The sequence below is a fragment of the Osmia lignaria genome, chromosome 3 (genome assembly GCF_051020975.1).
Source record: "Osmia lignaria lignaria isolate PbOS001 chromosome 3, iyOsmLign1, whole genome shotgun sequence".
Taxonomy (NCBI): Eukaryota; Metazoa; Arthropoda; class Insecta; order Hymenoptera; family Megachilidae; genus Osmia; species Osmia lignaria.
This window is the reverse complement of record NC_135034.1, coordinates 8642085-8668402: the sequence shown is the minus strand read 5'-3', so window position 1 is coordinate 8668402 and position 26318 is coordinate 8642085. Positions and strand designations below refer to the sequence as shown.

The 26318-nt window shown below is 42.1% G+C and overlaps 1 protein-coding gene and 1 long non-coding RNA gene across 9 annotated transcripts in view; one reads left to right on the top strand and one right to left on the bottom strand.

Annotated features, from left to right (window-relative positions):
* LOC143308267 (uncharacterized) overlaps positions 1-26318 on the bottom strand; it is a 118112-nt gene that overhangs the window by 10 nt on the left and 91784 nt on the right. For all 3 annotated transcript variants that reach the window (XR_013065265.1, XR_013065266.1, XR_013065264.1), the window contains 2 exons: positions 7076-7233; positions 1-125 (listed from right to left, as the gene is read on the bottom strand). The exon at positions 1-125 is cut by the window's left edge and continues 10 nt beyond it. This is a non-coding gene — a long non-coding RNA (uncharacterized LOC143308267). The remainder of the gene's footprint in view (positions 126-7075; positions 7234-26318) is intronic.
* The window catches only part of LOC117605315 (uncharacterized), a 45786-nt gene that overhangs the window by 8361 nt on the left and 11107 nt on the right, over positions 1-26318 (top strand). For 4 of the 6 annotated variants that reach the window (XR_013065263.1, XR_013065262.1, XM_034326506.2 and 1 more), the window contains one exon: positions 1-26318. This exon is cut by the window's left edge. The exons of the other annotated variants lie outside the window; for them this stretch is intronic. The gene's annotated coding sequence lies outside the window, so the exon portion shown is untranslated. 6 annotated transcript variants of the gene reach the window in all.

The window sequence follows — 26318 nt, the reverse complement described above, 5'->3', positions numbered from 1 at the left end:
CGTTCTCCTTTCTAAAGACCCCCTTCGTCTTCCCGCTATCAGGAATCGCGCGTTATTGGATCTCGATTTGTATCTCCAGCGTGCTGCGATGTTTGCACGCGGTTGTTGCTGCATTTTCGCGCCAACTGTAAGATTTAGGATCGATTAGACGATGTGGTTTTGAAAGAGATTTTGGAACATTAGTATTTCTTTGGAATATGGTTGTTATATTTTAATATATTTCTTGAGGTTCTTTTGTGGATCTCTCTCGTCTCTCCCACGTTTCTCTATTTCTTTCTTTATCTACTCATCGAATTGCAGTTTAACAAATTCTTTGATCTATTCATAGGATAATCTGTATCGATACCTTAAGTCCGGAAAGCCAAGGGTCAGTCACCACTAAGTAGATATAGGTGTTTATTGCAATGGTTTGTTCAACCCCAGTGAATTTGGGGTTTGGTATGAGAATGGAAAGCTACTAGATTTAACCCCTACCTCTCATTACTCCTTCTCTCCTCGCTGGATACTCGGTTGGTGCCCCCTTCTGATTACTCTCTTTCCGTTCCTGTTTCTATCTTTACCCGAGTAGCGGGATTCTAGTGGGTCGCTCGTTCTCGTACCGATACAGAGGTTTTTCTTTCGATGCGTGCAACAACCTGACACGCGAACACTCCATGATTTAACGTTATATATTGTTCTAGGATCGAGTGTTCACACGTTAATCATTTTTCAATCAGAATCTCTATTCTCGCACGCGTGCTAGAGAGTATTTTATTACGTACAAACTATTTATAAAAATAATTAGTAAAAGTTTAAATATTCAAATCGAAAACATTACATCTCAGTTGCATCAGAAGTGATCCATCGAGGGCCCGTTCCAATTCCAGCCGGCGATCCAGAATGGTCTCTTGGAACCGGCATCGTCCGGTTTTCCAGCCGGTCGTGCAGTACCGAGAGCCACTAGAAAGTTTAGGAAACAGTGTAGAACCGCGGTGCATCTTTGGTGCGCGCGTCTGGCCTCCGGGCGTTGCAAAAAGGAGGCATACTTCGCCGATCCCTCTTTCTCTTTCTTTCGGCATTCACCTCTCGCGTTTCTCTCCTTCTCTTCCCTTAATAACGAGAAAGAAGAGTCGACGCATCCGCGAATACGTATGCTCGCGAGCGTATTATCTGGCGGGAGAAACCTTCGCTTCTTTTGCCAGCCCTCTCGTGTCTCTCCTCTCATTCTTTCCGACGCGATGTTCTCTTTATCAGCTCGTCGTGTAACATACGCTTCTCATTTTCTCGTTTATTTTGTCGTTAACATTGCATCGCCCGTAAGATCGTCTCTGTCTACATCAGCGAGTTTTCCGTCTCCTTCGCTCCGCTACTCGAGAACCGCGATAAATGCAAGGTTATTCTTGTCTTCGTCCATCTGCTGCTCTTCTATCTTTCTCGCTTTCACCGAAGGCGCGCGATGAGTCCGCGTTGCGGGATCTACAGCGCCGACGTGTACCAGAGACGCGTTATCGCACGTGACCGTATGGTTCCGTGAAGCAGGATCCACTGATCGAGACTATAGCGTGGATCTATTATGTGTTGGTACGATAAGACTGATTTTTGTTTTGGAGGAATTGGTGGATTTTTAATAGAAATCATTTGAAATTTGTACCTATATTCAAGTGATAATTAGGTATGGGATGGATTATTTGTTCTTAGCAAAGTTTAATACAAAATCTGTCTTAAGAGATCAGCATTATTCCTCGATTAAATTTGACATTTATTAACGTCACAATTACCTCGAGGTTGCTTCAAAGCATCAATAATCAGAGGATAAAGTTCAAGCGGAACGTTTTCTGTTACAATATTGGTCTTCCAGATAAGCGTATCGAAGAAACCTGTGATTTGCATGAGAAGCATAACGTTTGGTCGTTTTAATGAAAGCGTGACTCAAATGTGACCTACGTATCCGTAAATAATAAGAATGACGCGCCGTGTAAAAAGCATGAATTCGTAGTCCTTGCGACATTAAAACACCAGCGAATAATACCCTTAACAATCTGCGCTTTGCGTTTCAAAGCAGTCAATTTTCCGACGCTCTCAATTATTCAATATTTTGTACTTTCGCTTTTGCTTTTGTTTTCTGGTCAGAAAAATATCGATTTCAACTCACCTATTCTGCTTTTATTATTTTTCCCTCTGTTTGCTGCATATTTAAGAAATGACTGGTCGATCGTATGATGTATTTTTCACTGAAACGATCGCACCGGTGAGTCGCATCTTTTTTACATCCGTTGTATTTTAATAATATTCGTCGAGACTGGAGGCCTTTGAGCGGTAACGCGAATGCTAATCGAATGGAAATCGTTGGAACGACGGGAGCGTATGTAAATAACAGTGTGCTTTAATCAGTGAGCTATCGCTCGTTTGCAATGAGACGTGGATAAATGAAGAAGTGGCTTTAAATCGAGATTTTTAGGGATGTATAAATAGTTTCTTTAATTTTATTCTCGAACAGTGGTGTCTGCATCAGTCGTGACTCGGACCTACGAAACAGTCCACTGACTAAAATTAGAAGTTCGAATGTTCAAATATTGAAAAAAGTAATATCTAAAGAAATGTCATGAAATTTACAGAACTTTTCTAAATCCAATTTCATTTTCAAAACCATGAAACACACAGAGTCTGTGGTATCGAGGATAAAAATCGGGCAATATGTTCAAGAGATTTCACACGCGAGCGTGTCGCGTTAATTAACCCTTTGCAGTTCAATATCGAGTCTGAATCGATAAGCAAATACCGTCGTACCAACTTCACCATCGATTGTGTTTCGACATTGCATTTTTACATTGAATAATTTTATGCCAGACTGCGTTTATCGCAGAGCAACATTTTGTAAAGTAGATAGCTAGTTCCTTTGTTCTTTTCTACCTAATGCTATCTAGAGATAGTAATTCCTATTTTATGCACTGGGTTTTAATCAATCTTACGAATGACGAATGTACTTCGTTCCGCAAGAAACTCGTGAAAATTCTATTTTTTTCAGAGAACGCGTATCACTCATGATTTACATTTCTTAGATTCTTTATTCTGTTACGTTTGTGCATTACCGGTTGTTATTATCGCCGTAAAATACGGCTTCCTCCTTCGCTATGAGGCGGCTTCTTTCGCGCGATAAGCATCTCTCATCGAGGCTTCTATGGCTACATTTTTCCCCGGTTCTTTCCTTTTTAATGCCTATCATTTCTCTTCAACCTGTACATGCGTTTACGCGATTATTATCGAATGTTATAGTTAACGACCTTACACACTAACTATTGTTAACGACGGCAGGAACCTTGAGTTTACCACATTGAACTTGAAGTCCAATCCCAATATTAACAGCCTGATCACTTTAATTGAAACGTTCACAGGCCAAAGTGATTAACTTCACTTTGGAATCTTTGCAAAATTTTAGTACCTAGACACTCGATTGTAGCTTAACTCATATTATTTTACCAATTTCCCTACTTTATAGCAGTTTAATTTGTGAAAAACTGATAAACTTAAGGTTCTGTGTTTCCGAACTTTTCCCTCGTCTAGGGTCGCAGTCTCAAAATGGATCGGACGTTCGTGGAACAACTTCCAGAAAAATCAAGAGCTAGTCTGTTTGGTTGGATCCCGCTGATCCCACGGGGAACGATTCGTCATGATCGTCAGTCGGTCGTCTGGTTGGTTGAGCCGGCATGGAAAGCCATTGTTACGCTCCTATGAGTGGTACTCGGTGTCTCTCTCTCGTGGCCGTGGCGCCCCCATCAGTGTGCCATAAGAGCGACGGAGAAAGATAGATGGAGAGCGGAACAAGGAAGAGCAGCTGGAGGGAACAGGAGGGAAGAGGGATTGATTATAATTACCCTTTCGTGTTTAGCGACAAGAGGTTCCTTCTTTCACATTTTCTCACCTCTAACACACATCCCTTTTTTCTTTTGGCTTTTTACCCTTGATGAACTTTCTTTCTCTTCCTCTGGCGTTTAACTCATTTTTCATAACATTTTCCATTTGGGAATTTGAGTACTTGCTGTCAAGAATATCACTCGGAAAATGTCTATCATCATTATTGCAAATCTCGATTGTAGTTCGATTAACGAAATTTAGGAGATAGAAGATTTGCATCGTAATGCAACGAAGGGTTAATGAGATTACTCCATGGATGATAAAGCGAAGCTCTTGTTGACCCAACTGTTTTTCGTAGGTCTGGGTCATAAATGATCAGAGATCATTTTGAATAATAATAAATGATGAAATTATGAAGGTGTAATTAAGGACCTAGGAAATTAATTAAGGACTGTTTAAGATTCTTTCACGGGTTCCTTTTCTATCGACGAATTTTCCTTTCTTTTTATCGAATTTGTGTTCGTTCTCTGTCTGTTTCCCCTGGGACACGGGGAACAGGAGGATAGATTCGACTGCATACCGAAAAGCCGAAACGAAGCACACGCGAGGGAAGCAGAGAGTTAAGTGACCCGACGCTCACGTGACCTCCTCGTGCAATGAGGCGCGCTCGTTCCAACCTCGTGACTCGGAAACCTTCGGCTTGTCTCGTCTTCTTCCGTTCCGTTTCGTTTGCTTTCGTTCCGTTTCGTTCGTTTCTTTTTTTCTCGTCAGTTCCGGTGTTCCTTTTTGAATTTTACCGCGATGACAAAACACTTGCCGTCTATTCATTTTCAGGAAGTTTCTATCAATTCTCCTTGAATTCGACTTTCATGACAAAAAGAGGATTTATTTATTAAAATTATTTTAAACACTGTGAGTCATCAGTGACCCATGTTGTATCGCAAGTGTTAAGTCTTTTCATTGGGACTATGTTAGAACGAATATTGGTTTTTTGCTGAACGTCTAGCCTTAGAGACACGTAAAGGTAATTAATCGTGACTGGCATAATAGAACGGTGATACGAGACCCATTTCTTATCATGGCGTAAATTTCAAAGCTCTGCCTTATCCGTGGCTTCCCGAACTTATCTTTACGAGTTCCTTGGTTATACTGCATTGTTTCACGACCGTTGCAACATCGATGCACCGCTTTAACTCTTGTTTTACGCGTGAAACCGTGTCAATAATAAAGGAATTTAAAAACTGATAATGGTTGCTTATGAATTTCCCTAGATTAATCCAGTCGAAACGTGAACTGTTTACATTATATAATATACAGAAAATTATGTTCAAAGAATCATTTCGAGTTATGCTAGTTACGCTAGTTAACTTCTGCTCTGTTCCAGTTGGAATACCGCAAAACATTTAGCGTTTAGTATCGTAAATCAACACGAAGTTCGTCAACGAACCGTGAAACATTAAAACACCCACTTGCTGATTAAATCGAAAATATTTCTAATCTAGTTACCAACAATGATGAGTTAATTGCACACATTTATAATAAATGAATAAGTTCATATATTTCAATGTTAAACTCTTGGACGACGGACCATGAAGAGAACCTCAATTTTAATTTAATTTCATATTTCATGAAGTAAATTTATGGGGAAGGGGGAAAAAACGGAAATGCGTATTAATAAAATAAAAAGAAGAAATAGAGTTTCAACGCGTTTTAAAGTGTCTCTCTTAAAAATCTCCGAGTCGAAAGTTGAGACCCCATTTACCAAAGAACCTTTCATCTCCATTTTTATAAAATAGGGATGGTTTCTTTAGACACACCGTCTGTCCCGTCCGATCTTCTAGTAATTCGATACGCTAATTATAGACAGTTTCACGGTGTCCCGAGGGACATCCCTGAAGCCGGTACCAACGTGTCACCGAGCATGGTAACCGTTTAATGAAATGATGAGACAGACGGTCTGCTGGTCTGTCTGTGGTTTCGCCGACAGACAAAGTACGATCGTGGTCACAGAGTAGGAACGAGACTTGGCTTTACAGTCGTGCACGGGGACCACCGGAAGTGGCCCATCACCGCCCCACATTCTCGACTTCCGCTCTAGCGTGGCTCGCGTATCGTCGCAGGATTACACTCCTCCGTATGTCTCTCCCTTGTCGGTGGTCGGTGTCGTTGACAGGACAGCCGAAAACACAAATGTGCACGTCCACGTGGTATCAGAATGGAAATTACTGATTATACGGACCGACCGGATGACAATTTTCGCGAACAATACCGGCTTCGTGAAGTTACGAGAACGAAATTACGGGTCTTCTGTGGCTCGCTATTGTAATATCAGGGTATGCAAAAGGTCTTAAGGAAACTTTTTTAACTTCTAGGTATCTGGAACCCTTTAAAATATTTTCGATGGTACGCGCACTGTTAAATTTACCACGAAAATTTGGTCCTCTCCGCCATTCTCTGCTAACGCAGATCGCATTTTCTGCATTTTTTATAAAACCTAGGTTACTGGGATGGTTTTCTTTGGCAATTTATTATGGTACATGGGAAGCATGCGATAGACAACGGATGTTAGTTACGACACAATCGCGATAATACGGGAAAAAATAATTAGAAACATTCAGCGAGCGACTCGCACATCGCTGCTCGTAGAGACTTCAATGGCGTTTCTAGAATTTCCTTCTCGTCGATCAAATACCGTGGAATATTTAACACATTCGCTATTGATATTCATGTGCAAAATAGAAACACCGACTGTCTACTAATATGTATGCCAATTTCATTGGTGACACACCTGGATGGTGTCAGAAATTGCAAAAACTCGCGATGAAATCATCGTTTCCTCCAAAGCATACCGATCGCGTACTGTCACGATGGTTCGAGATCATCGAACATGATCTAGGTGTTCTATGGAAAACTATTAATCGATTACCGCCTTCGATTCAATTCTAATTCCGATCACCTTCGCGACTCTGTTCCTAGTAATAAGACAAGCATTTATGTCATTAGATTAGATCTTGACATTTTGATGATCTTATGTTGTATGCAATCTACGTCGTAGAATTACCGATTCTGATCGCAATTTTAAAATCTTCCTTGTTTTTGCAATGTCCTCGACTTACCAAACTGATCTTGCGCGGGTTCGGATAAAAAAGTCTCGAGATTTCTGTCGGTGACGAGTGCATTCCGCGTGTTATTTAGGAAGGAAAGAAAATAAAAGACGGTTGTGTCTGTGCTTTTTTCAACTCACCTTGGCGTTGACAGTGTCAGGCGATTTTGGCGCGCAAACGAATGTCTTTTGGAACGTCTCCAGGTGCGGCCGACTATCGGCTTCCTCTTCGCGTGCACCAGTTCAAGCCGAGCCGAACGAAAAACCGTCTCTAATTCGGGAACGCAAACAAAGCAAACCTGAAACAGACAAACAGCAAAGCAAATTAGAACGATTTACCAAAATGGTATTTAACCACGCTTTGTTAATTAATTTTTCGTCAACCACCGATGGTATCCAAGAGGCTATTAATAGACATTTGATAGGTAAAGCGTTAAACTTAATGGCCCTGGAAAAGTTTGCAAATTTTGAAATCCAAAGAGAAGGGTAGAAATTCGTACGTCTCAAAGATTCCAGTGTACATTAGGTTTTCTCGATGATAACGTATTATCGTGACTTTTCTGCTATCGACCACGATCTCTTGCCGGCTGGCGCCGTAAAGATGGCGATGTCGGCGGGCGAGATTAACAAGCTAGCCCTGGGTGAAATTCCTCCGAGGGAGGGAGAGAGAAAGAGACAGGATTGGTGTGACAGAGAGGAGAGAGAGAGAGAGAGAGAGTGAGAAGGGATGAAGAAGGGGGCGAGAGAGGAGGTAACAAGCAGCACAGGGGAAAGCCTTGCTTCACGAGCAGGTGTATCTGGTGGTAACCGATCGATACTTCGGCTCCGATTATAGAGAAGCCGACGACACTGAATTCTGCATGAAGCTTTTGTTCCGCTCTCTTTCGCACCGGCCAATCGGATTTTCTATTTTCGCACCCTGCCGACGGACAGATCATTTATCCATCGGTCCTGGCTTTTTCGTCGTTCCTGGAATCTGTCCCATCAAAACTACTTCATTTGTTTCTCGCAATTTTAATACTTTTTTCTTTCATTTCCAATAGAGATGGATTTAGAATAGCAACTATTGGGACTCGCTTATGACTTTAAAAGGGTGGATTTTTTCATAAATATCAAGCATTAGTCATTCAGTTCAATGACTAATATCTACCCTCTAACTCTTGTATAGAGTTCAGGGTGTTAATTGCAATCATTTCGAAGCACCGTCGCGACGCATCGTCTGTCGGCACTCGTTTGACTATAAAAGGGTGGATTTTTCAACATCTATTCATCGAGCATTTGTTGCCCGTTTCGATGACTAATATGTACCTTCCAACGCCTTTATAGCGTTCGAATGACTAATTGTCTCTCTAGATTCTGTCATCGAAATCATTCGAACTTGTCTGACGATCGAGACAAAAATGATCCAACGAGAGACAAAAGAGGAGGTCGCGAATGATCGGTCGGCACGATACCGCAGGCTGGAACTTTGGCGAGCAAACACTTTCGAATACCGGCAATCAGTGACGTAATCAGATAGCGCGATGAATATTCATGAGTCGGAGCGCATGCGTTCTGGCGTGCCTTTGCACGCTTATTAGCATAACTCGTCCGCTTTATCCATTAGCCATCCATTGGGCCCAGGTCTAAGCGAGCGTGCTGCTACTCGCTCGGTTAACCGCGCCGTCCAATTAATATAACCGCGGGGAAGAGAAGAAAAAGAAGGTCGCCGGGTTTAATCGTATCGGCTCTGGCTTCTTGCTTGTACACCCTGTGCTACAAGAATCATACCATGTACACGAATTAATCTATTCATGATCTTTTCATTTTTTTTTTTTTTTTTTGAAAATCTATCCTAGATCCTCTGTAGTAAGACATATCGAAGCTCTAACTATTAAGAATAGGAATAGTTAATTTTCAAACTTAAAATTTTCTATAATTTGGAATTCTTTGCTGTGATTATGAAAATGATTCTTCGAGCAACTATTTCTATCGAAAAGCAAACGGTATACCTACTGGTCGTGTTCTAACAGATTTAAAGAAGCGGCTCTCGTCGCGACGAGCCAACTAGCCAAAGTATTTTTGGCAATGTTCCAATGCACGCGATCGTGGGTAAAAGCTCAGAAGTATCTTTTATCAGGGACCCATTGCTCCGAGAGTCGCTGATATTCCGTTCAGTGAAGCTAACAATCCTCCACTTTCCTTTCATTCTTTTTTCTTGGCTGCACGAATCTCCCGAGCATACATTGTGTATATATGTATACATCGATGGAATAACAAGGAGGATGGAGAAGACGGTGAAACGTGTTCCAGAGCGTAGCATTATCTCGCATCGCGGCGCGTAATTATGTAATTACAATGTTAGGCCTTGCCAACGGGCTCTGATTAATAAGAAAACGAAGGCAACGCGTTTATCGGACGTTTTTCTCTTCACGGTTTTGCTGGTCGCGATCGTTTAATGAAGGGTCCCCGAATGGGAGCAGTTATATCTCAATCATCTTAATGTCGAGCCCATCGCTTTTAATCGCAAGCCTCTTCGTGGTTATCGATCGTATCTTTTACCGAACACTCTTCTTCTACCGGTGAAAAAAAGCGATGTACTTATGTCTGTTAAACAGATTTATTTTTGTTCCGGGATTCATTGAAAAATTGTGAAGAACTGCTAAAGGGATGACAAACACGTTAAGTGTAGGTTCTCATGTGATTATCTACCTATGGAAAATTTAGTCTAAGTTAATCTAAAGATTTTAAGTATTAATTAATATAACACTTGGTAATAGTTCATCTATCGCTTGCAACCTGGATCCAAGTGAGCAAAGGGGTTGAAGGGGTTCATGGGTGTACCATGATATTTGGCAAAGACAAATCGCTCAGAGTTTCATGTTTTTATTTTGCTGATGTCAGGAGAGGAAGAGAGAGAGGGAGGGAGAGAACAGCAGAGAACGAGGCGTGGCTTCGACCGCGACCCCATGGTATTTTACCATACCCCTTTAATTCGGCGTATAACGCGGCTCGATAACGACTGCCACTACTCCCCCATGGGACCAGTTTTCACGGTTCCGCGTTTCCTTCGATAGACAATGCTGTGTAATGTTCCTGAGTAACCCCTTACCTTGTTACAAGTCATATTCCTGATCACAATTTGCAATATTCATTTCATTTTTATGGGGTCATTTCAAAAGTTCTTCTCGACCAAGTTGAATTGAAAATAAATTTGAAAAATAAATATATAAGGGGTGGGAGGTTATAATAATTTGTGTAATTTAAAATATAAAATTTTATTCTAAGTAATAGATGTCAAGATAAATTGTATGCTAAGGGTTGAAGGAAATTGGAATTTGAAAGTAGATTGAATTTTTCAATTGACAGGGTTTACCAAAAATCTCTTGCAAGGTGTATGAGAGGAAACTGATTTTTCTACCGGTTCGCTACACTTTCCCCTTATCTTGAATGTCTCATTAAATATCAACGAGTGTCGAAGGGCGAACATCTAGGGGTCGAATGGTGGTGGCTTGTCGTTTCAACCCCTCGCTCGTTTCGACACTGATTTTCACGGAATTTCATATTTTACCGTTCCAAAGTCGGTATCCCACCCAAATCCCCTACAAGTACTCGACATAAAATAGAATTGCATACAACAAATTTCACTGCATTTTCTTCAAATGCATATAGAATATCAAAAACAACCTAAAATCAATCATTTGGTGAAAATTGTAAATTATGCTGATTTACACAAAACATTTCCACGGTGCGTTAAAGAGAGCCAGGTAATAAGAAGGGAAGGAAATTTGAAATTCGAAGGTGAAACGATGGTTGGCAGCATGTGTTAACCAGATGACACGTCGACTTTCCCGGCTCGTCTGTTTTTCTATCTGACGAACGGTTCACGTCGATTAGACGGCCGTTCCCTCAGAATAGAACCATTTATTAGAACGTTGCAGCCGACTTTCCAAACGACGAACAGGAATTCGATAATGGGCGCCACGTGAATGACGCGACCCTTATCGCTCACTGGCTAGTGATAAGGTGGAAAGTTGTCCGGCAATTTGCTCCAGGGACGAGGCGCACTAATTTCGCTCGGTTCGTGGAAAGACTTTACGAAAACTTTCAAAATTCTCAAAATTTCATACTCAAATTACTCTGTCGTGATGTTCGTTAATTCCCTCTGTTTACAGCCTCGAAAGCGAATAATTATCGAGCGACTACTGTATTTCGGAAAAATGTCCTATCTTTATTTAAATATATCCCGTTCCTATCTGCATTCAGCTGATAAGTTTCGATTCGTATAGGTATCGCGAGGAGAGGATCGAGCCGAAGGAGACGAGCATGTTACCCGTGACAGTTACTTAACTCGACTCGGTGCACCAGCTGTACCGTAGTCGTGCCATTACAGTAATTAGGGTGTAATTGGGCATAAATTGTCCGCTGGCTTCGGGACCGCGACTCGTCGCTGGTGACGAGCTGAGGAGGCGGAGACAAGAGGGGGCTACGTGGTACGTGTAGTGGGGGTGGACAGGAGGCACGGATAGCGAACGAGTCGGTGTGCGAGAGATAGAAAGAGAGGGGGCTATAGATGAAGGGGTAGGGAAGCGGGCACGGGAGGGGAGTTAGCGTAGCGTGAACGTAGCGAGACCGAGGATACGCGGCCGTGCGTGCCTCACCGTGCGTATACATGTCGGGATACGCGTGCACGCGCCTATCCTATCACGTCACTTTACACCATCCTCCCCCAATTTTTAGTTTAAACTATGCTTTGCGATTATTTCCTTGAAATGGATGAATTTCAATAGGTTGAACGCTGAAATGCAGTCGATTTGATGAAAAGATAGATGGGGGCATTTGGAACCATGATTTGGGAGGACTTTTTAAAAATGTTGTCATTTGTAGATAAACTACTAGTTTTCCAAACTTTGAAATATATCGTCCATTCCAATTGCAACATTTTAGAATTAAACTATTTCTGTTTCAACTTTAGAGATAACGAACGATTCTCTCTGTTTCACCCGCCGCAGTTTCTCGTTTAAATGTTCCTCTCGTTCGTTCAAAGGTTTCGTTCCATTCAATCAAATTCATCGCTATAAAACAACAAACAATCCATTACGAAGTAATTTCAATTAAAAACGATGCCTATTTCAAGCCTCTATTTTCGCCTGTTCATCTCTGCACTTCAGTGTATACACGATCATACAATTACTCATAATCGTAAGATAAGGGACTTCATTAGTTTTTCTTAAAAAATTCCCAAAGTTTTTTATCATTCTTTAAGAGGATGATTCGAGTGTTATTTTCCGCATGTCACAAAATTGTTCCATTTGATCGAGGCCCGATCTAGATCATTGTTATCATTCCAGTGTGCTTGCTTCCTCTATTCACTCTATTTCTCCCCATTGTGACAACATGCAATTTCCAAGGAAATGCGCGGACCGTGTTTCCCGAAGCAACTGAGAATTCAACAGGTGACACCTTTTCGGGCAGTGCTCTTCTTACAATCTTCACAATTTTCACGGTTCTGTTTTCTCTGCACATGAAGTAATACCAGGGCTATTGTTTTCAAAAGCTTCCTGAATAGAGAACCGTATCAGAGTATGATATTATTTGAATAGAAGCTAAAATTATTTGTTATTCTTAAATATACTCAATTGAGGACTTTGACTTTCTACAAGTAGGGGCGGACTGACGATGAGTTTGAGAAAATTTCCAGGGAGATCGCGATTTGAGACTTAATTGAATTCATTTATTACGAGAGGGCCGGCCATGTCAGTAATTTTGCAATAAAACTTTAAGTTCCTCAAGGAACAATGGCACTGTCCATTGAAAGATTCCTGGTCGTCGCGTGCCGAGAAAAGAGGAGAGGGAATTTAAACGAGCGAAATAAATCTCGCAGCCCCTTTCGCGAGCCAACGTGTACACTCGTTGCTATGATAATGAGTACTATCAATTTGCATCTGGGTTATTAGCACTTGCTCCACTCCGCTCCTCGAGTCAACGACAATTCTCCCGTTGCTTAAGCCGTCTTATCGATTGCTTCCTGTCGGCCGACTGGCTCAGGTAGTAATTGTTAACTAAAATGTCTCTTGGACATTTCGCGCTCTCTATTTTATGCTATGCTTTAGTACATTATTGGCATTATATATAAAAAAAAAGAATTTTACTCTGAGTTAAGGATTCAAAAGAGCTTTTTAAATATTAGCAGAAAATGGTGGCAATGGGTTCTTGCGAACTACCCTTCTAAGGGGTGACAGAGAATGTTCGTTCAAGATACGCTGAAGATAGGATTTGGATGATGGTCTGTTTACAGCACCGCGTGAAATGAGTTACAGTCCGGATAATCGGGGTAATAAACTTCCGGCTGGGACCCCTGCGTGGGCTGCCACGTGGGTCGGTCCAAGTTGCGGTAATGCACCGACGATCTTGGTGTAAATATATTTATTGTGCCCACCCTGTTTGCTCTTTGGCAGGTACGATTTGACCATCTTCGAAGGGTTACATTTGCTGGACACGTTGACCAGTCAAAATTTAAAGACAAATTTTCCTTAAAACCGTTTAACTACCCTCTTGTCCCAGAAGAAGCTTCTCGTTTATTTCTAAACATTGCACTTTCCTAATGCATGATGCACAAAATTAATTTCATCCATTTAATATTGTCCTACAATATAAGATTGCTAGAACTTTAGAAACGACGAAACGATGAGTTCACGATGACTTCCCTTCTTATTTCTTAGTCATCCAAGCAAGCGTTATTTGCATACCTATTATCGTCCCTTGTCCATGTACCTGCACCGAAGACTTAGCTTTTCGGTATTGTAAAAGAATGCTTAGAACAGGAAACCGAAGGGTGCATTCTGGAAGGCTTGGTTCCGTTTTGAAAGCAAAATTATGATCTTATAGAAAGAAACCAGTTTGGTCCAATAAACTTTGATATCAAGTCGGGATTATGAAGAAGAGTATTTTTAAACTTTTCTACTGCATTATACGAACAGTTTTCAACGATTTTTACGTTGCGTTCGAGTTCGAAAGAAAGGGAATAGGTAAAGTAGGACATCGATACAGGTCGATACAAACAAAGCGACGAGGAAAAACGATAGAAGAGGAATCTCTCTTAAATATTCATTTCACGTTGATCATCAAAAATCAGACGTTTCCCGGCGTTACAAATCCTCGCAATATTCTCGAAAAGCATCGTATGGTTCGATGAAAATATGATACGATGTACAATCGGTGAATGTCCCCTTGAAAATAAATTTCTGCCGGAAATCTGGGTCACCTTTTCATCGAGATTTCATATATTTTTCTGTTGTTCATTCATATTGATGGGACAAGGCTAAATTGTTGACTAGTTTTTTGGATATGGATCAAAAGTCGTTTAGGAAGATATTTTATTTTTTTAAAAGCGTAGGTCAACTTTCAAAGCTTTCAGTTCTGTCATATCAAATTTTAACGCGTTAAGTTTCAACGCTCGGACTCTCAACCTTCTAAGTTTCAGTACTTCAACTCTAAATGTTCTAAGTTTCAACTTATCAACCTTCATCGCGTTAAGTTCCCTATCTTCAACCCTCAACGTTTCATCGCTCCGACTCCACGGTTTAACTTCCCTTAACTCGCGTCAACCCTTAACTAACTAGGAGTTCCATCGCTTCATCCTTAAGTTTCCTCCCTCGAATCCTCAAATTTCCCTTTCGACTCAGATCTCCAAACTTTCATCGCCATTTACCGTTGAACTCTGATCGATCGAACGCGTGGTGTATCCATCGGCTTCACGCTCGCGTCGAAAAGCTGACGACCGAGATCGGCGATAGATCGCCGTGTTGGAGGAGAGAATCAACGGAGGAAATCAGCGACAGTCAGGGTAAAGGGTGCGCGGAACAAGCACAAGGGAGAGACAGAGATGGAGAAGGGCTCTGTAGTTATGGGAGTTGCTGTGGAGTGGAGTAAGCATTGTAAATCAATACCCTGACGGCTGCCGGCGCTTCGAACGCGCCCCGTATTTCAGCATGCCAATACACTGGAACTATCCTCCATCGCTGCTGGATAGCGGAATATAACGCTTAATAGAGGTCGCAGATGGAAGGGATCGAAAGGGTGAGCGGGGAGAGGACAAGATTGCACGCGAATGGTATGGGGTGAAGAGGCAAAACTGGGACTGTTAACAGACACGAAGGATCGCTTCTCTCGTTAAACCACGTTTTCTGGGGGGACGAATAGGAAATTTCGTTGAATTTGTTATTTTGAAATTTTTCCTTTTCTTAAAATTGAAAATTTAAAAAAATTATTTTTGTAGTATATTAAGTATTATTATAAAAATTCAATGGAACATGGAAGCAAAGAAGAATTATAAAACCGTAGCTGGTACATAATATACGAGTGGAAATTTCATCCGAGAGGAGAATACGCTTGAATTTCGGTGCAGAGAGTATTCGGGAACGAGCTCTCCGCTTCTCTTCACGAGAGAAAACTAAAGGTTGAAATTTCTCGTTGGACGACACGTACGTATCGTCGAGTTCATCGCGCTTTTCCCAGTTTTCTGGGACATCCAGAATTACCCGTCTCATTGTGTCGCATTTTCTTTTTCATTATACGTTCAATCCAACGTCGACTCTCCTGATGAATTAATAAATCAACGTACTCTCTATTCCCAGAAAATCTAGTCGATGATGATACTCGTCACGAGATAATGTAACTTAGAAATACATATCTTTACTATATCTATGCTTTGAAATAGCTTTGGTATAATTGAAAAATTATAGTTTGCTATATCCAACGTCGATGTTTAATGTGATCCACGGGTCAGAAAGTGGCCGGTTAATCGGTAGTTCGGGGATGAGCAGAGCGTTAGCATCGCGAGGGCAGGTGGAGCTATTTGGAGAACAGCCCACTCGACAGGCCACCGATTTTATCTCTTTCTTTCTTCTTCCTTTTCATCTTCCTCTTTATCGCCCTGCAGACCTTCTCGACCTGCCTCAGGAGCCGCAAGGTTGGCGATCTTGCGATCGTCCAACGACCAGATGCTCCTATATATCCTTGCGGCAGCTGCGATGATCCTGTCGACGTCTCTTCAAGACACACGAGGAGCACGTGGCCGGGATTAAAGATGAAAAAAGGGAAGCACCCTTGAAATCGCTCGGTCGTCAGAAAAATTACGATTTTCCTTCAGGATTCGGTCGCTCAGTTTTCACTTTCAACCCTTTTTATATTTTTCTTTAGACAGTTACAGGTTATTATAGTAAAATTTTATCAACTCTATTGGTTTTGTTAAATTTTAATTTAAAGTACCACATAATAATCTAGAACTGCTGAAGGTTCTGAATGAATAATCATTAATTGAATATTTCAAGAGAACTGAAACGAATCTCTCGAAGACTGATACATATTGGAGGATTTCAACTTTGAATTTCAACTATGTTCTTATTGTAAAATACAGACGTGAATTCTAAGAATTCATTTAAGAATCATGTTCTATTATGTTTAAGTTTAACTTATTCCATGAATCTTTGATCGAATTTCGATTTTACTACTGAGATAGCTAATTTGAAGCACATCTTTCTCGTTCTTGTGTATTTTTCAATCACATTTTAAAAGTCTCCCAATGCTCTCGATTTCTTGTTCCCAAAATGAGTACGTTACTTATTAAAGTCTGTCTGCAAATTGCTTGGAAATAACTCCTAACCAGATTCACAAAATTGTGTTAACCTATTTTTTATAAGTTCGATCCATCTGAAATCGTTAACTGTCTAATGAAGAAAGACATTTGATAATCAGATGAAATCAGAAAAAACTGCATATCTGTCGCGGCTATTTCTGAAAGCTATAAAAGAGCCAAAGAACAATACTTTTCTAATATTTAACGAAAAGAATTTTTCAACTGAAGCAACCGATCGTCATTTTGTCTTTGAAAGGAAACCAATGATACCTAGAGTTCCTCTAACAAGAGGAAATCTTTGACAACTGCCATCTATATCGACCGGTTGCCTCGGAAATTCGTTCACGAGGGCATGACCCGTCGGGTCGTCCATTTTGAATGGCATACACCTTATCTGCGGACCCCGTGTCACCATCGGCCTGTATTTTGTCGCAGATAAGAGCGAGTTGCTGCTTACAAATGGTGCGCCCAAAGCTCGTATCACTGCTTTCATAGCAAACCAAGTAATCTCGTAAAAGCTTCACATTATACGCTAAATAAGGTGTTAAAGACGAGCATTCAAGACTTTTGCTCTTAATAAATCTTTCTTTCTTTTTTCAAAGTATACTCTATCACGTTGTTATAGATAAGATTTTATCAGTAATCAAATCGGTGGGATTAGACGAATTAATTTGGTACAATCAAGAAACAAGTTTGATAAGCAGTGACAGTCTTTGGACCTTGTTATCGATAATGATACGCGTAATTATCTAACATTAGATTTTTACGTCACTTAGTTTTCAAGAGTACCTATATTTCGATCACCCGATACTGTGTGCTTGATCATCGGTTCTATTTGAAAAAAATACACCTTGGCCTAAGCAGAGACACGTGGCAGCAAAATTTTCCAGTAATCAATTAGAAATACAGTACGATTTAAACGTACCATCAATTAAATTTAAGAAGAGTTGAAGTCCCGAGTGCCCCGTTAACGAAGCGACGGTATTTAATGTATTTACCTGGAAGAAAATCGTTTCGTTCGTCGAACGAAGGTTCCAAGCAAAGTATTAGAGCAATTAAGAGCAGCCAACAGTTACGACACTCGAATCCATTAACATGCGGGACAATCACGAGATAGTCACGGGCCGACAAACTCGCCGGTTCATTGCGGACGAAACAATTACAGTGCGAATCCGCGTGCAGTAGTGTAGCAACGGGAAAAGGAGACCTCCCTTAATCTCCTTTCATGCGTGACTTTTGGTCGATTGTGCAACAGGTGGTGGGTTAGACCTTCGGCCTCCGTTACATTCTACGTGCTGTTCGAAAGTCCTCGTTTTCTTTTTCTTCTTCTTCGACTTCTCTGACCGAAGAAATTCGTCTAACTTTTCGCATTACCATTTGAACTGTTACAATTGTAGTTTACTCTGCGATTGCAGCAAAGAGCTAAGGGTTGGGGGGAATCCCTTTATCAATTTCCTATAAAAATTTTGTTCAGTTCTAGTTTTATTAAGGATCTAGATGCTTAAGATCCTATGTGTGGCCATATATTAATATTTCTCTGTGATAGCTTGAATAATCAAGGATTAAGGGTTGAAGAATCCATTTCCATATTTTTCCCCTGAAATTCTACTAAGAATTCTTAGTTCATTTACATGAATGATCTAAGGACACCTTATTATTCTTCGTGCATCGTGTCGCAATCGCATCGCCTTACATAATCGTCTCGCGGAGGAGGGTATTATTCGCCTCTTAAACCGTAGCCAATAATCAGGGACCCCGGTCAGCCGCAGCTTCGTAGACGTAGTTTTCTAGGAAACCATTACCGATCTATAGCGTTGTTCGGCCACCTTTGCGTAAATTGCTCTCCTCTCGTGGCTCCATCGATCGTATCTCTAGCTCGACCATACGGCCTTGTTCGACTGTAGCGTTACATTCTCGCGTCTACAGAACAGACGAAGAAAGATAGAGGATAGTAGCTCGGTTTCGTCGGCACGTGCCTCCATCGACTTTCTGCGCCTATCCTAATTACACGATCCTGATCGAACGTGCAACTTTGACCCCCTGGTAAAGGGGGGTAGGGGTAACGCGTTTGAGCAATCGCCGGATCGAATCGGACCTCGCCGCCATTTTTTCCCCGGATCTCATTAGCTGCGAACGACTCTGGTTACTTGGAAATCGATCTCGTGTTCGTAGATCGAGTTAATGTCGCTTGGTACATGAGGTTTCAGCTGGATGGGATTATGGAGGGTGCCCAGAGCGAGAGAAAAGGGTTCGAGACTCGTAGGGGTAGTTAGCAGTCGTTGAATACAGAGACGGTTCGAGGGTGGTTATTAGACTGATAGCTAACTTGGAAATATAATGAATTTTCTTTTTAACTAGAAATTTCAAATTCCGGACGATTCGTGTTCAAAGGGTTGGATCGTAAATATAATACCGCTTGCACTTGGCTCGTGACATGTTAACCCTTTGATAACGACAGCTATACAAATAAAGTGGTCTCGGTTTCTCCGTAATGCGACGTAGAAATACTGTATGGTCGGTACGTTCAAGGTAATGTCAGAATGAAGTATGCGAAACAGCTGCTGCTTTAAATATTAACACTTAGCCGGCGAACGACACACGCGATAATTCTTGCTCGTGTAGACGTTGTTATTGTTACAACGTGATCAAAGTCCTCGGCTATACCTCTTCTTCTTCTACGTTTCAAATGCAACGCCTACGCGCTACAAGATGGCTGATCAATTCGCGGAGGACGCGGTTTTATTGACGGCACCGATCACCGGGATGTTACCCGAACGTCCACGTGGATTTACATGAATCTCGCCACAGGTATCGACGCTTCGAATCGGCGAAATTCCTTCGGGCTACTCGCAACCAGTCGGAGAAAGAGGAACACGAGCGGGACAGGAAGAGGAAAGAGACGAGGAGAGAATGGAAAGCACGGTGCCGGTACGGCCGTTAGTCAAAGAGACGACTCGCGTTGATTTACAGCTTACTAAATAGACGGCTCTTACGGTCTTGATGCTCTCTCGCCACGGAATGCAGCGGAAAGACGGCGGGAGAAGCGAGTAGAATGCGCCGAGCCAGAGACACCGTGGAAGAGAAATAAGGATGTTGCTTCGTGGTTCTTCGATAAGAAGAAAATCACTGTTTCAATTTTTAGTTATAACGTGACAGTGCTTATCTATTTCATTTGCAGCTGATAGATAATGCGTTAAAGTATCAGGCATTTCATATCTGGCATTTATAATTTTGTTCATTCTTCGTCTTAAATAACTACCCTGTATTTAAGGACTGGGATCAGGTAGGATGAGCGACGACTCCACTGGGTTCCGGATGAAACACTTTCCTCCCTTCCTTTCATCCATCTCTCTTCCACGATATAACCCTCAAAATAAGATCCCAGTCCCTCGAATAGGGAGGGTCCAGCACGGATGCGCAAGCGGATGCCTTCAACAGCTGATCGTTCAAATTTTTCGACGCAGATACTTCTCAACCCTTCGTGAGATTGATTCGACGATGATTCTGCGTCGCATTTCCTGATCATTCGATCTCTTCTGTTACTGTTTCAATTCCACGAAAAATTGTGGAAAACAATTAACTTCATCAGTCTTTTTTTATAATAGCGACTGATAAGCAGAGAGCGATATGGTCTAATATCGATAAGCGAAGGGAAACTCTGATTGCAGCGATGGTGGTAATTTCGCGCGACAACGCGGGAGATGCATCGAAGTCGGCGTCGCTCGGTTGAAAACTCGTCCGAGCTCGATGCAACTGTTTACTCCGGACGGTGTGAGGCGCAATTCAGCGAGCCCTGAGACACGCAATCGTCACGGTTCTTCTTGATACCGGATTTAAAGGCCTTAACGCTCGGTTTTCACGAGTCTCCGGTGTCGTTGAGTAATCCTATCCTCGGGACACATCTAGCCAGCATAATGTCGCTCGACCGGTAGCGCAACGAGCGGTCACTGTTCCTGCATGTGATATTTTAAATACCAAACTGCTTGTGTCCTTCATTTTTCCCAGAAACAATTGATAAATGTATAGGGGTTGCGATAAGGATCATTAGCGACCGGCATCGCTGTTTCAACTGTATCGATCAACGTATTAATGACTGCTGTTATAGAGTCTTACTACTGATACCCATTTTCCCTATGGCGGTCGATATGTTAACCTTCTGAATTTAGGACGATTTTTCAAAACTCCACCCTGGGTGCTTGAATTTCTACAATTTGTATATCTAAGCAGTAGATCTACTCTGTCAGGACTTAACAAGTATCGATCACGAATGACCTTTCCACCATTCAACGTGTTGACTCATTATTTTCAACCCTTATCTATCCTCCACTTCTTGCACTAATTTTCAAGATCTGAGTTTAGATCGATTTTTCAAAGTTCACCGTGTATACTTGAAATTTCTACAATTTGTATATCTAAGCACGAAACGGTATATCTACTCCGTCAGGACCTACCAAGTATCGATCACGAATGACCTTTCCACCATTCAACGTGTTGACTCATTATTTTCAACCCTTATCTATCCTCCTATTCTTGCGTCAATTTTCAAGCGGGTTAAATTCCATAAAATATTATCCTACACGGTCAGACAATTATCGCGTTTTTCAACCATCGTGGAGGAGACAAACGAGAATTATCAAGAAGAAGAGAGGTTTAGCAGCAAGAATAAAAACAGATGGGAAGGTAAAGAGAGAAGGTATTTCAATGAGGACTGAAAGGATGCTTCGCACGAGAGGATCCGATCTCTCGAGATCTACGTCGAATCAATGACCGGCTGAGAGGCTTGTCTCAGGAAGAGAGGGTCCGAAGAAAAGAGAAGAAGAAGAAGAGGGTTTAGCGAAACGACGAGTTGCGCAAAAACCGACCGAATGAATCCTCGGCCCGCTCTCGACTCGTCTCTCCCTTCGCGAGCACATTGCTGAAGAAAAATAAGGAAAGCAGAAGAGAGATGTATATATTTCCTTGGCTTGCCGTAAATAATTGTTCCGACCGGGCCGTTTCGTGGAACTTGATATGTTTCAACGTTTCTACTGGCTGGGAAACAACGAAAATACGTCGTTCCAACGATTACACGACGATTTTAATTTACCGTCTGGATCGTTCGACCAGAAACGAACATTAATAAAGTTTCTCTGCAAATGATTTTTTGCCCATTGTTTTTCTCTCATCGTTGTTTCGTTATCTAAAGATAGATTGTTATATTTTTCACGGTTCGATTGAGTACACAGGGTGTTAGTCAATTTCTGGTACAAAGAACAATGATTCTAAGAAAAAGAAAAAAAAAATACCATACCAACTGACCCAAAGTCCTCATTTTCTTTAATCATAAAATTTCTTCAAAACCATAGCCGTTTCATAATTCCTCTTTCATCATCTAAAATTGTTCACCTTTCCCTGAACAAATCCGAAATACATATTTTTCTGTCTGTGTCAAAATAAGCCACACGTGCTCGTGCTGTCAGACCGTAGCCTATATTCAAGAGGTGTGCCCAACAGAGAGGGAATCCCTTTTGAAAAGGAGAGATGGAAATAGGCACAAGCTGCGTTTTCATGAGGCCAGCATTGGCGCGTGTCCCGCAGGAGGCAGCTGTCGGCTCGTCCGTTTCATTGTGAAAGGAAAAAGGAGGGAAAACGGTCCCTTGGGAAAGTGGTAGCGGGGTTGCCCGGATATATCGCGTATAATGGCTCGAAATGGCCAAATTATAGAGAGAATCTCGAGTACGCCGACCCTATTATACCATACGCAAGCGTGTATGATTCTGGTTACATCATCTAATGTTTTCCTAACTTGTTTTAAGGAAACACTTATTTAAAATAAAATATGAAAAATAAAAAATAGACTTTCAATCTCGATTAAACCAGTCCATACCGTTCCACACGTACACCCTTTCCAAGTAATTTCAATTTTAATTCATAACTCTCTAACCTGTCAATAATTAATCAATTTCCAATACGTTCAGATAGAATCAGCCTACATAAAGGTGACAGATTTCATTTTCCAGCGATACGGTGATAAAGAAACCTTCAAGGATCGCATTATGCAAAATGACAAACTGCGGCTACCCCGCCCGTATACGTGATCCCATTTATCAAACACGAGTCCTTATGGCTTTTAACGAGACAGTCGCTTCGTTTTCATTACTGTCATTAAATGTCCTTACTTCCTTCCCGTTATCGCGTTTCTTGGACGCTTGCTCCTGCGACGTACAGGAATCGATTGCGGCAGGTGCGACCGATTAATTGAAAAAGAAACAAGGATTCTTAATTAGCCGTTAATCGTCCAAGTAGCGCCATTGTGTTTAGAAAGAATAATTGATTTCAAAGGAGTTGAATAAAAAATTAAAAATGTAAGAAATCTTTTTTTGGTCAATTTTATACTAGAAGAGATGCAACCCTTATGAGCAAACCACCAATGGGTTATTATTCTATTCTGAAAGACAATCCTTATTTTAGCCCGTCACCTCGTTGAATGCTATGAGCCGACGATGACGAGCACGGAGGAAGAAAGGAACCATCGTAATCATCGACTGTGATGCTTGATGGCGCGTGACGGAATGACATCATAATCACAGTCGCGACTTGCAACCGAGTATGATCTATGTCCGGTGCAAGATGGAATAACGGTTCGTCGTTCCCGTTTCCTCGCGATTTTCTTCCTTCGCCATTGTCTTCCTTTCCTTTCATTCCGATTATCCTGCGAAGGATACGTACGCCGCTCTTTCTTCGAAATTTATTCCGCTTATCCAGCGATGGAACGTCACGTCGCCACGATATGGATGCTTTCTTTCTTCTTCCTTTTTTTTTTTTCTTCTTCAACGAGCTTAAGTCGGCGAGTTTCTTGGCGCGTTATCGCGGCTGACAGGAGGGAACGGTGAATCGAACCGTGGAGAAGTCGATTTATCGTTCGATCGGGAATCCTTTTTTACTCGTGTATCGAGAACTCCGTACGAACGCGACGCGTAATTTAGCGTGCGTTTTCGTTCGTTTCACGACGACGTTGCCTTGGAATTTTCGAAATATCCTCGGAATATTCTTCGGAAGAAATTGAAAAACGAATTCTAAAATTCGCGAGTTCTCCGGTGGATTCGTAGATCGATGGTTGATGGAACGCGGGCAACGTGGCGAAGGGAACGGGATAGCGTCCCGAGAAGAAACAAGAGGGCTTCGGCATCTTTCTAAAAGGACGAGGACCAAGGACAACGAACGGGAGAGCATTTAGCTAAGCATGCGACTAGTTTTTGTCGCGTAACTGCGAAAGGAAGAAAGGAGAAGGATAAGGTGAAGCGAGAGGGTGAGGAGGGACGAGCGAAGTTACTTCGCCGCCAGGTGGCAAGTATGCTCTTGAAACCTGCCGTACGTGCTGAAGATCTTCCCGAGATACGGGTTTAACAAGGTCAGGAGGACTACGGATTTATAGCATCAAAGCTCTTTTTCGCCCTGTTTATGTACGCTTTCTTTCCGCCACTCTCTACCCGCGTATAAATTTTAATCCACTTCAATTATCGTGAAAGAATCGACGAAAAATCATTATCTAAACATTGCGAGACTTGGAAAAATTTCGCAACACGAGGAGTTTAAAAATATAGAAAATTTCTTCCATTTAATGGAAAGGCTAAAATGGAAATAAATTGTCGAAGAGTAGGCTTTCCAGGACAACGGCCGACTAGGAGCCGACATTACACCGGCTTAGCCCGTAAATTCGCGTGTCACAGTTTTGCAGGGACGTTAATCGTCCTGGTAGCCTCGACGCTGAAATATCGTTAGTCGTTTAACGAGAACACGAGGATATGTGTGTCGTGTGTCCAGGATCATCGCGATCCAACGCTTAAAACAAACATGTTTGTAGGTATGCAAAGAATGCAAGCGTTGGAAAGTCTGACGATCATGACATAAAAGTAGCACAGAATACCACCTATGTCGTATTAATTTGAAGGTAAAAGATCATTAAAAATGACTATCTAAACGTTTCATCGATATTCTTGATACAAAATGTCTGGTTGCACATCGCAACGAACAATGCACCGTATACTCGAACAAAAAGATTGAAAAATGGCAGCTCGCATTTCGCGAAGAGACACCAAGGTCCAGGTTGATCAGCAACGAATTAAACAAGCTCTCTGGGTTCCTGTTTCCCGGGGTGCGAGCGATTTCAAGGGTCGTTACGTTCCCCTCGTGTCTGCGGAGCAGAGAAACAGCGGCGATGCAAAAGCAAGGCAGAGAACGAAGGACACTGGGCCCGTGCTCCGTCTTTCTCGGCTCGTTATTCCGGTCAGGGACCACCTCCTGGCGTGGCGGCGGTCCTCATTGTAGGACAAGTAGTCGACGACTCTCTTTTGCCTCGAAGGGTCGGGAAAAGCAACACCGACGACGCTGAAGGTCGTTATGAAACGAAACGAGGCGCCTACCGTTCCTCTGACTCTCTTTATCTATCCTTCGTGTCGTTTCTTTCTTTACCTTCAACCTTACGTCTCTCACCGGGATACTTTGCTTTCCTCCTCGTTCGCGTCCATTTCACCTAATCTCACCCTCGCTGCTCCTCTTTGTCACCGCAGCACCCTCCACTCGCCCTTTGCTTCTTTGCGATTTTTTTTTGTGACTTTTCAATTCTGAAATTTGGCAGTCTGTCGAGGGTAATTTCGAATGATTTGTAATATACTTTTGCATGTATTTTAGAATGTTATAAAATTTGGTACTCTGAAGAAGATAGTAGATTATGATTTTTTTATCAATTTCCCATCCTTCCTAATTTCTGCGATTGACAATGACCAAAGATTTATGTCCACTGCCACGCTGAACCTTACAACATTCCGTATCGCGTTCTTTGTAGTGTCTCCTGTTTCTTCGGGACATTTTTATTTAGTGATTACCGTCTTGGATGATTACATAGCCGGTCGTAAAATCATTGGTACAAGGTTCTAGAGAGCAAGTGTCGGCGACACCGTGGCAAGCAACAGTTTGCCGACGATAAATCACAATCGTCGAGCGTGTCGAGCAAACTATCGGTTCTAGAAACGGTACTTCGATCGATCCGTGCGTCGCGAATCCCAGTGTCATCGACTTCGACGCTGCTGCGAAATCGTGCGTTCGAAACGTTCCACGTGAACGGCTTAAGAATTCCACTCACGACTTTGGCCCACCTGTTTTTTATACCTTTTCCCCTGATTTCGTACACCTTACCGAACACTTCGAGCTTGGGACATTTTATGGAACCTTCGATTCTTGCGATTTCAAGTTCGTTTCTACACCCGACACGGTTGCATTTTCAAAGAATACTAAATTTTTAATTACAATTAACAGTACGGGCCATTTTTCCTTGAAGATCATTTAGGAAAATCATTTTCATCCACAGAGAAGCATCCGAACGGTGAGGGTATAGCTCGTCCGTGGTTCACGGTCGGCGAAAGCGTGCTTGTTTCGAAAATACGGGTCGGCGTGCTTTTTATTATTCATAAACCCATCGAGTCCCGGCGGCGAGAACATTTTTGACCCAGCGTTACGCGCCGCGCCGCTTTGCCGCGGCAATCGTCACGTACTCGCGACGCGTACGCGCGCCTCCACACACTCGCCTCTGGTTCTGGTCGCGTCGACCGTGGAGACACGCGTGCGTGTTCCCTGTGTATCGCGAGGAACGTCGAACGTTCCTCTGACCGATTCGAAAGAGAAAGCGAGACGACACCGCGGGAAATCGACGTGCCAGAAAGAGACGGGAAGGTACTTGCTAAAAAGGTGCTGACTGGAGGAGGACGCATCGTCTCCTCAAAAAAAAAAGAA